The following is a 12,779-nucleotide window of genomic DNA, read 5'->3' on the forward strand; positions in this document are numbered from 1 at the left end:
TAGTTACAGCCAAATAAAATTTTAATTAATGAAATATTTGGATCTTAGGGAGAAGGCACATCAGTTCGAATCAGACGTCATCTCCTTTCTTTTAAACTTTTTTTTTTTTTAATTTAAATATATTATTTTATTAATAATAATTAACCTCACATTGTAAAAAAAAAATTCAATAATAACAAAAACGAAAAAAAAGTGAAAAATATCAAAGGTTTTTAATAAAATAAAATTATATGTACTTTTCATTTTAAATAAAAAGTGTAAATGTAATTTAATAGGTGTATAAGGATGTCATGTGTTGTCCACATCCGATTTCTTTTGTAGTTAGATTTGGTATATAAAAAATTATAAATGTGACCACAGCTTGAGTCACACTAAGAACATCGAATAAAGATTTTGTGATTATATCTTCCTATCAGCGTGATGTAAAAATAAATTATGTGATGTAACATAATTTCACACACTTATTTTATTTGAGCATTTCTTAATACTACTATGTTTTATTTTAAAATTAAATGTGTAATAAAAATACGAATTGAATTTACTTTTTTGAAAATTTTAGGGAACCTTAAAAAAAATTCTCGATCATTCTGCTTCACATAAAAACAAAATTTTTTTATACGTTCATTATATAACTTATCTTGCTTTTTAAATAATAAAATAATGGTTACAAATAAAATTGAAGAAATATCAATAAATATTTTTAAATATTGAAATAAAAAGGACTAGATATACCTCCTACCCAGTTGTCACAACGTTTTAAATATATAATTTCATTACACGTCATTGTTGCCCTTTTCAACATAGATTTGCTTTTTGACTTTTAACATATACCATAAGTGACAGATATATATATATTAACCTATTTTAATATTAACCTATTTTGGCAATTAGGAGTAAAACACAACAATTACATTAGAAGAAAGAAATGGCGCATACTCTGTTATAAAACAGCATAAGATATATTTGATGTCTTTATAAATATTTTTAAAAAGTGCGATAAGTGTAAATGGTCTGTAGTCAATATATAGATTAACGAATTACAATAACATACACGTTTCTGTTGTTTAATAATACGTGGATGAATTCAAATAAAGTAAAAATACGCAAAACATTCCGAGCTATATTACGACGTATGCCAAATTCTCTAGTGGATATGGGAGAAAATTATGATTTTTTTTTTTGTATCCATACAAAAAATTTTAAGGAATTGGAGTTATTGTTGAAGAAGCCTTAATCTGTTCGTAGCTGGCTTTTTAATTAATTTAATTTAAGGAAAGCAACTTTTGTTGAACATAGTGTAACAGGACCAGTATAACTGATTTCTTCTAATTAAGAAAAATAAAGAGAAAATAATAATGAAAAAAAAGAAAAAGAATCCGGTAGGAACTAAAAGGAATTCTTTTCTCAGAGTAACAGGTCCGTTTAACAATTTATTCTTTGTAGTACAGACAATGGCACCTCAAAAAGCTGTTGTTCGACCAGAAGGGATACCGCACCGGAATAAAAAACGAAAAAGCGCGAACGATGAAAATTGTTACGCTTCACAATTAAAAGAGTTGAGGCGGGTAATGGTTCTACAGACCAGGCGATATAAATATTGCCAGGGACCAGCGGAGAGAGTCAGTAATTCTACGAAGCCGTATTCGGCGTAGTCGTAATAACAATCGACAACAGAGTAGTTTCACAAGCTTGAGTTCAACAACAGCGGCGACAGCGATATCGGTAGGCGTTTGATAACAACGAGTGAAGAGTGCGTCACGACCATTTCATTTTGGGCAATGGGTAGTTCGACCATTTCAAAAAGCGTAGGGTAGTTCCATTGTAAACAGTAAATATAATAATACTTGCAAAAATTAAATTTACGAACTTTTTTCCTAGGAATATTTTCCTAGTTTATCTTCTTGTTAATGCAATATCAGAGGTTCTAGCTATTATTATTCTAACGTTTTTGGTAAACTGGACTGTATTCCGGTTTTTATAATATAACTTTCATTAAAAAAATCTTGTCCTTTTTATTTGAATTATTATTATTTTGCATGTCATATATACGTATTATTATTGTTACTATTATTATTATTGTTAGTATTACTATTATTATTTATTTTGTTTATATGCCTTTAAGGTAATAAATTGTATTTTTAAGATTTCTATGTTTGTTAATCTCTCAATATCCTTGTCGAACGGTGAAACGCAACAACATATATTTAACAATACAAAATAGTTGATCAGTAAACTGCTGATCTTATCTAGTATCAGTTTCATAAGGAGCTGTGACCATCTATTTCATTGAATCTAACCATATTTGCTGGATTTGGCCTGAATAGTCCTCTGGGTGAATTTTATTTTGTTTCATGCTAAGGTTTCTCTAAGGTTTTTTAATACCTTCCTTTTCTCTTGTCTTTGATTTATTTTTTAAATTCCGAGTTCTATGGTTATAAATTAGACGATACTGAGGATACTGGGATTGTAATTTATCTTTTACGTGATCTGTTTGTGGGAGACCTATTACCTGTGGACCAATTTGAGGACTGCGGACTGCGGTTTGAGTCCAGTAGCACCCTGACTACGTACATATAAAGTAAATCCGCGCCTCATCATTTCTTCTATAATACAAAAAAAAAACTTTTATATAAAAACCATTGTCAACTTCATAAACATCAAATTTGGAGAATGATGGAAGCCAAAAAAGTTTCAAAATTGGATTTCTAATAAATTTAGATGCAGAAGATGCCCATTAGTAGTTGATGAGATGAATTATAAGGGGATGATGAAAGCAGTATTTTAGAATTAGGCGGTAGTCACAACAGGAGGTCACGAAAAGTAGTTATGATATAAGGAAAAGCGGCAATGGTGAAGATTACGCCCCGTAAGGTAGTTGATAATGAAATTAACTTTATAATTGATTAACATCTTAAAAGTGAAAAAATACTGTTAAAAAAATAAGTATTCGTGTGTTTGGGAAGTGTGCTGATGTAACATGTGAATTTTATCACACTGAACAAAAAGAATAAAAGAGAAAGAATAACATGTTTATTCTTAATGTAATAAAGTAATATCACAATTTTCCAGGTCATTAATTACCAATCATTTCACAGATCAAATGAGTTAATTATTTTAAGTAACCAAACCGTCTATGGAAAAACAAGGGAATTATTAAGTTATCAACAAAACACACACGTCCTCTTTCTCTCATATACACATATTTTATTTTTTCAAACTGCACGTTTAACGACACGTTTTTAGTAAAACAATTTACTTCAACCACATATAACTACAGCCAGTATTTCAGTAGAGTAGTAAACTCATGATTCTCATAAAGGATAGGAGAACAGAAGGAAAGCGAATATACTATTATTATCTCTATTCATACAGGAATATGTGTTTTCTAAACATTCCGGAAAACCTAACAATCAGCAAGCAGCAACCCTGACTTGATGTAGTTTCTACTGCTGCCGCTGTCATTAAAACATTTGTGTTAAAAAAACTAAAAATAAAAACAAAGAAAAAAAGTCATCTGTTTGGTATAGCAATTATTGTGTCATGCTATATGTAGACCTATATTTAAGGTCGATAACTGTTAACAACTGTAATAAACTTTCCTTTCTGATGAACAAAAAATACAACAGTAGCCCTTTTTTTCCACTTCAATTATTCCTTCTAACCGTTTGAAATATAAATACATAAATAATAGTAATAACAATAACTACACAATGTTTAATAAATTTATATGATAGCTGTAAAAATTTATGTAACAGTTGTAATTCCAAATTCCAAGGAGATATCATCTCCTTGTAATAAATCTTACCAACTACTTTTGGGCATTTTCTGCATCTAACTATGTTAGAAATCCAGTTTTGCATTTCGTACACTTCCATTTTTTTTCCAGATATGATACTTCTGATGCAGACGAATTTTTTCTGTACAAACAATTTTTCTTATACCATAGAAAAAATCAAGAGGCCCGAATTTATTTCAAATGTACTAAATCAGGGAGCCGCTGGACTGGAACCGCAGTCCTCGATCCTCGAATTGGTCGATAGGCAATAGATCTCCAACAAATATAAAATATAAATGGATATAAAGTCCACTGGAAAAGTTCATATAAATGGATTCAAAGATAAATAAATGGATATTTAAAGTCCCGGTATCTTCAGTATCATCTGATTTATAACCATAGAACCTAATAGGTTAAAAAGAGAATAAAGGAATCGTTACAAAAATTATTTAAGTTCAATAAAACAACTTATAGTAATGGTTTTATATACCTAAAGTTGAAATCCCACCAATGGCACAAATCATTTAATTTTAAATGCAAAAGCCAAATACTGACAGGACAATTAGGGATTTATATTACTATATATTTATATTATTTAGGGGTTTTGTTACATACAAGAACATTCTCCTAAAATTAAACACATTTTAAGTGTTTTCTTTAAGAATTAGATTTTAGATTAGAATTAGAATTTATTACCCTTAAAATTGTGAATTTGGAACAAAAATACAAGTGTTTGTATAATTTTCGATTACGATAATAGGCAAAAGGTTGCTTCTTAACTTTCCCGGCTTTGCCTTGACAAACTTTTTTTTCAAATACGCTATAGTGTTTTTAAATATTAGTACTTAAATTTAGAATAAAATTGCGAAAAAGTTAAATATTTTGAATAAACAAATTTGGATGCGGTTTTAAACTATTAATCAAATAACCTTTTTACGTTAAAAATCTCGCTGTATAAAAAACTATAACTGAGAAAAATTAAAAGATTTATTGCAACATAAGTTTGATGACTGACGTAAGGTCATAGGTCAGTAATCTGCTTTATTATCCACGTTAGATACCAGATATCCGAAAGATACACCACTCAGAAGGATCTTGAAGGAATGGCTACGTTGGGTTATATTTTCTCATTATTCATTCTCTCTGAAGATGAATCGGTTAAGCATTATCTACATTTTTGTCCCTAATATTGATTATTTTCTCTCTCTATAGTATTTTGTAACTTTTGACAGGATAATCACTTGACGCCATTAACAGTTTGCGGGAATGTAATTACACCTTTTTATTTGTAAGATATGGTGGTGATGAGGAAGTAGAAAGAGGATTGCGTCTCGTAGAATAATCTTAGAAGATATGTTTAGGTAGATACAGCCACCTAAATTCCATTTATAGACCAGGAGAAGGAAGAAAGATAATTTAAATTTTAAAGAAAATCGTGTGAACGACAGAGAAGCAAGAACTATATACATTATATGTACGAAGAGTATTACATATTACGTATTATACGTATGAAGAGATAAGTACAAAAAAAATCATGCAGCAGTGAGAAGAATTGAAAATGAAGATACGAAAAGTCAGATTCAAAAAGGAATAAGACACGTATGTAGTTTTTCCTATTACTTTTCAATTTTTATACGAACTGAAGAAAAAATCTTGAGAGTAGAAAATCTTGGGTAGAAACTACCAAAAAAGAAAGATGAGAAATTATAACAGCCAGTGACTTTAAGACGATGTTTTTTTTTTTTGAGGGGGGAGAAACAAAAATAAGTCAGATGAAATTCTGAATTGAATGGATTCAATAAAGAAATTTAGTTTTCTTAAAATAAATAATAGTAAATTAAAAAGATAATGAAATGTGAATAAAGAGGTTTAATGAGGAATTAACAAGTAAAATAAAGGGATATAATACACTCACTCCCTTAATGTGAAACGGTATGATCTCAGATTTTCATCTAAAATGTTTCGCAATCATGTCTCGGCTAATTACATTTTCCATACCATATTCATAAACTTAATTTTTTAAGCTTATATTGTAAATTAATCATTAAAAGACAATGCACATTTTGTTTCTTCGATAATAACAATTAAATTAAAAAATTAAAGGTAGCCACTATTAAGGACAGCTTCTACGAAATAAAGCCTGCTACCATCAAATATTGATCTAAGAATTAGATATTCTTATAAAAATATTTGTGTGGGATGTTAAAATATCGCGCTAATATCCCACTCAAACGTTGCGGGATTATTATTTTTCTGTTTTTGTGGCGCACAATGAAGGTTCGTTATCAGCGCCCGGAAGCAATGATTTTATTATTAACATACTAATTCTATAATGCCATACACTAAGTCTAACGGATATATAAACAAAATAACAAAAAAATAGAAAATAAAATTAACAAACACAACGTACAGTAACACAGGAAAAAAGTTAAAACAAAATGAAATACTCGTACTACAAAAACATATTACAATAATTATTAAATAATCAAATACAGATATACGGCTTTAATAAATAACAAGATATTCATTCGATTACATCCTCATATTATTTCCTAAAATATTCCGGATATTAGCTCCTAATTTAAATTTCCGACGCAATACCGCATAACATACACACTTCATAAGTATATTCTAACGGTATCCCATAAAGATATATTTTTTTTTGATATTTTTAATTTACCCCTCCTCCGGAGCTAGATCCGCAATTAAGCATATAAAATCACCTCCGAGGTGTGCCATTGCCTCAAACTCCCTCGGCAATTACCCTGGGTCTGGCTAACGCCGGTCCCATCTCACCACCCATGTAGCCGGGATGGATTCTTCTTGAAATGCCGTACCTCCAGTAGGTAAACTCCGAAGGGATCCCTCACCGGGACTATGATCCCATAAAGATATTGTGGGATACTGTAACGATACATGGAGACTACTGAAACCAAAATGAAAAAATAGAGGACGATGGTACGTGATGTTACAGGGGTGTGTTAAAAATTAAATTAATTGATGAAGTACGAAACAATGAGGTAAAGATGGGTAGTATTAGAGAAATCTGCCCTAGAATCTTGTAAAAGGCCGTAATGAGTTGTTTGACTGATAATTAAATACTAAAGTTCAGTTAATTGTAAAAAAGATTTGTGTAGGAGGTAGACTGCAAAAAAAAATTGTAATATAATAAAACAAATAACTAAAAATAGGGTGTAATAAATATAAGTTAAAAGATTAGCACAGACAATAAAGGAGTACAGAATAGCATCAAACCACTCAAAAACTCCTTCGCTAATGGAACTACTCAGGGGCTCTCCAATTTGATGGCTATACAAAAAGCTGAAATAGGAACTGAGATGCGTATCGGATAAAATCAAGTCTCCTCATAAACCCAACATAAATTAGATAAAAGAAAAGTTTTTAATTTTCATAATCAAAGACTTCATAATATCTTTTCAGTTGGTAGCTGTTGAATTATTCACATTTTGAATAATAAGAAATTCTTTAAAAATTTTTTTAAATACTTTAAACACAAATTTCAGATTTTTAGTTCCAATCAAATATTTTTTTTAAACTAAAAAAAAAATTGTCTTCTGTGATTTTAATTTTTTACTTAATAAAGCTGATACGCCGGCCTCCGTAGCGCGAGTGGTATCGTCTCGGCCTTTCACCCGGAGGTCCCGGGTTCGAATCCCGGTCAGTCATGGCATTTTTCACACACGCTACAGATCATTTATTTCATCCTCTACAGTAATGCTTAACTGCGGACCCGGAGATTAAACAAAAAAAAAAAAAATAATAAAGCTGATACGTATTAGAAAATATTTTTTTAAACGTCTAAATATATGAAAACTATTAAGAAAATATTTTTTTAGACTAAGAAATATTGAATTTATGATTAATAAGTAAACCAGCTCATTTCAGTTTTAGCCGACTTATTTCTGTTTGCCTATCTGATACTTTTTTTATGTTTTTGAATAGCCTACAATTTTCTATAGGTACAGACATTATGTAGCACATTTTCAATCCTATGGATGTGCTGCCCAACTATTTTAAATAATACTTTTAAAAACTATGAATACACCACTCTACGAAACGCTCGTGCACTCGAGCTTACATATAAGTATTTTTTATCAAATTTTCAATTAAAAGAAATGATCATAATTTCATTTCATTTTTATTATAAGGTTTTATTTAACTTGCTTTAGTTATAATCAAATTTTACAACTGCTATATCTTTTGATCTATCGCATGAAAATCAATGAAATTTGGTACACGTATCTAACTTCCATGACAATACAATACTACGGTGTTAGAATTTGAATATGAAAAAAGCACTACACCTACGCTAAAGTCATGCATGTTGCTGAAAATTTGTATTTCTCATGAACCATCGTATGAAAATGATTGAAATTTGGTACACTTATGTAACTTCGATGAGTAAAAAGAAATATTTTTACCTTTTTTTTAGTCTGAAAAAAATACAAAAAACAAACAAAAAAAATATCTATTTGATTACGTATAAAAATTTTTTTAAAAAACTTTTATTTAACTGATATTAATATTAACATTAATAAAAAAAGGAAACAAATTAGAAAAACCCTCTAAAAAGTAAAAAATAAGAATTAAATCAAATTGAGAATTTTAAATAAAAAAAAATATATTAACAAATATAAAAATGCACTAAAAAAAAATAATAAATTATATAAATATCTATTAAATAACCAATAAATAAATGTAATAATTATTAAATTTTAAAATTAAAAGAAAAGAAAATATTTAGTTACATAAAAGCGTGGCGCAGTTTTTATAACAGTCTTTTCGAATAAGTATTTATAGACATTTCCTGTATTTTAAAATATATTTTTTGTTTAATGAGGTTGTATATATATAGGTTGTATATGTATATAATTTATTTATCTGTAATAAAATAACTCAAGTTTTAATTCTTTGATGGTTCAAATTTGGACCGAGATGACCTTTAAGGGTTAATAAGATTAAAAATAAAAATTAAATTTTAAAATCTTGCACAAAGTTATTACAATTTGATGGTAATCTGAAAAATTATTAATTATTATCATTATTATAATTGTAATCGTAATTATGAATTCATTAAATAAAAATTCATAATTAATTAAAATAAAACTTTTAGAGGAGAGAGTTCGTTCAATTTGTCTTAGATTACAAGCAAAATTCGAAGATGAACTTCAACTATGCGAGAACACGTACAAAGAAAGCGAGTGGGTGCATTTTCCCAGATTGTTACTTGTAGCTAGTCAGTCTCAACTGGAGAGGTTCCAGCAAACCTTTCCGCTTCCTCGCGTCGTTATTGAAAATGAAAATGAAGATTAATTGTTGTAAAAATAAATGTTATGTTGTTTTAAATAAATTATAAAAACTGCGCCACGCTTTTATTTAACTAAATATTTTCATTACTTTTAATTTTAAAATTTAATAATTATTACATTTTTTATTTATTGGTTATTTATTTATATAATTTATTTTTTTACTTTTTAGAGGGTTTTTCTAATTTGTTTCCTTTTTTTCATTAATGTTAATATTAATATTAGTTACATAAAAAACCTTTTTTAAAAAATAATTTTTTATATGTAATCAAAAATATTTTTGTAATTTGTTTTTTTTATTTATATTTTTTATTTATTTATGAAAATGTTTGTTATGCCTGTTTTTTTATAATTACAGTACCAGAAAACTAGCTAAATCTTTTAAATATTGATTAACATGAATGTAGGTGACATGGTGTATTTACAAAAAAATTAAATAATTATTCGTTCATTAAGTCTTAACATTAACAAATAAAGGTCATGAAAATTTATTTTTTTAATGATATATTTCGACGTAGTAACACCAAGTTAATAAAATTTTATAATTGTAACAAAATATTACATTTATTTTATTAATCGTTTTATTACTTTCTTAATGTTTAGATTTTAACTAATAAACTCTTTTTCTCTCGTTAAATTCTTTAATTAAACTAAATTTAATCTGTATTGGTGTAATCGACAAACGTTTTGGAAAAAAAGATTAACGAATGATAATTATTACTTACCGGTCAATAAAGCAGAGAAAATTTGCAAGTTTTAATTGAAATATCAGTAAAAATAGAATCATACCGCTTGGCACTAGGTACCATCCCAAACTTTGAATTATTGTTGGAGAGTTTGTCCTCTTATCATTCAGCAAAAAGATTTAAATTTCTATTTATCTACAGAGAGTAATAAAACATGTCCCTTTTTACAGGATAGCTGAATAAACTGTTTGATTGAACGAAGAGTTTTACACTCGACAAAAAAAATGTTGATCTTCTAATAAAGATGTAAACAGCAAATAAATTGTATAAAAAGAATATAAATTAGGAATTCTCCAACCATCAAATATAAAAATATAATACATACATTAATATTAAATTACAATAAATTCTTAATGCAATATGCCAATAAACTATTACGGAATTTTTCAACTTTTTCTAATAAAAAAAAAGAAATAAGTATTAACCGTCATCTCAACTTCAGCAGGAATCATAATGCGTAATAATTATAAAAAAGACGATTTACTACGGATAAAAGCTATATAATTTCTATAAAAAATATTTAGTCGTGATAACACTTATAATAATAATTTGGCTTAAAAAAAATTGGTTCAATGAAATCTTTTATTCACATATTTACAGTACAATTAACGGAAATTTAAAAAAATCAAATAAAAAAAGGAAAAGACGAGAAAAAACTTCACCATAATCCCAACCGATCAATAAAAAACAAGTTTAGTCACAAAATATAAAAGATCTATACACTTATATATTTATTTATATATAATTAGGATTATCTAATTTATCGTAATCGATAACAAATGCTTCAAATGATAAAAAAGGAAATACTTTAAAAAAAGAGCTTATGAGTTTAGTCATAAACCTTCGTTACTTGATAAACAAATGTTTGCTTAGCTTCTCACAAACTAGGAACTTTGTTACACACCTTTTAATACTGACGAAGAGCTTTGCTACCGGATTATTGGTACAAATTTAATAACAAAACGCTAATAGAAAATCGTATTAAAAATAGTTTTATAAAAATATACGGAGGAAATGAATTAGAAAATGGTGTTATAGAGGAAGAAGAGGAAGTTGAGGAGGATGAAATGGGAGAAACAATACTGAGATCTGAATTTAAGAGAGCATTAAAAGATTTAAATGGCAGAAAGGCTCCTGGAATAGACGGAATACCTGTAGAATTACTGCGCAGTGCAGGGGAGGAGGCGATTGATAGATTATACAAACTGGTGTGTAATATTTATGAAAAAGGGGAATTTCCGTCAGACTTCAAAAAAAGTGTTATAGTAATGATACCAAAGAAATCAGGGGCAGATAAATGTGAAGAATACAGAACAATTAGTTTAACTAGTCATGCATCAAAAATCTTAACTAGAATTCTATACAGAAGAATTGAGAGGAGAGTGGAGGAAGTGTTAGGAGAAGACCAATTTGGTTTCAGGAAAAGTATAGGGACAAGGGAAGCAATTTTAGGCCTCAGATTAATAGTAGAAGGAAGATTAAAGAAAAACAAACCGACATACTTGGCGTTTATAGACCTAGAAAAGGCATTCGATAACGTAGACTAGAATAAAATGTTCAGCATTTTAAAAAAATTAGGGTTCAAATACAGAGATAGAAGAACAATTGCTAACATGTACAGGAACCAAACAGCAACAGTAGCAATTGAAGAACATAAGAAAGAAGCCATAATAAGAAAGGGAGTCCGACAAGGACGTTCTCTATCTCCGTTACTTTTTAATCTTTACATGGAACTAGCAGTTAATGATGTTAAAGAACAATTTAGATTCGGAGTAACAGTACAAGGTGAAAAGATAAAGATGCTACGATTTGCTGATGATATAGTAATTCTAGCCGAGAATAAAAAGGACTTAGAAGAAACAATGAACGGCATAGATGAAGTCCTACGCAAGAACTATCGCATGAAAATAAACAAGAACAAAACAAAAGTAATGAAATGTAGTAGAAATAACAAAGATGGACCGCTGAATGTGAAAATAGGAGGAGAAAAGATTATGGAGGTAGAAGAATTTTGTTATTTGGGAAGTAGAATTACTAAAGATGGACGAAGCAGGAGCGATATAAAATGCCGCATAGCACAAGCTAAACGAGCCTTCAGTAAGAAATATAATTTGTTTACATCAAAAATTAATTTAATTGTCAGGAAAAGATCTTTGAAAGTGTATGTTTGGAGTGTCGCTTTATATGGAAGTGAAACTTGGACAATCGGAGTATCTGAGAAGAAAAGGTTAGAAGCTTTTGAAATATGGTGCTATAGGAGAATGTTAAAAATCAGATGGGTGGATAAAGTGACAAATGAGGAGGTATTGCGGCAAATAGATGAAGAAAGAAGCATTTGGAAAAATATAGTTAAAAGAAGAGACAGATTTATAGGCCACATACTAAGGCATCCTGGAATAGTCGCTTTAATTTTGGAAGGACAGGTAGAAGGGAAAAATTGTGTAGGCAGGCCACGTTTGGAATATGTAAAACAAATTGTTAGGGATGTAGGATGTAGAGGGTATACTGAAATGAAACGACTAACACTAGATAGGGAATCTTGGAGAGCTGCATCAAACCAGTCAAATGACTGAAGACAAAAAAAAAAAAAAAAAAAAATTTATCTATCGTCATAAGATAAATAGCTCAATTCTTTTAACGTAAAAGATCTAAAGGATTGGCAGCGTCTTGGCTTTGCATCCGGAAGTCCCGGATTCGAATCACAGTCAGTCCTGGCATTTTCATACGCGACAAAAAAATGAATATATTATAAAGCGACTGTAATTGGGCATAATTGTTATTTTGAAGTAAATAAATAAATTTTTATAATTGGTTGAAAGTTCTATTTTTTTCCTTTAAATAAACGCTTTATTTATCCAATCCTCCAAAGTAAGGGACGTGTTATGAATGGCGGTCTGAGAGGTCTAGATATATTAAAAATTATTCCGCTTT

Source organism: Lycorma delicatula, chromosome 5 (genome assembly GCF_047948215.1).
Source record: "Lycorma delicatula isolate Av1 chromosome 5, ASM4794821v1, whole genome shotgun sequence".
Lineage (NCBI taxonomy): Eukaryota > Metazoa > Arthropoda > Insecta > Hemiptera > Fulgoridae > Lycorma > Lycorma delicatula.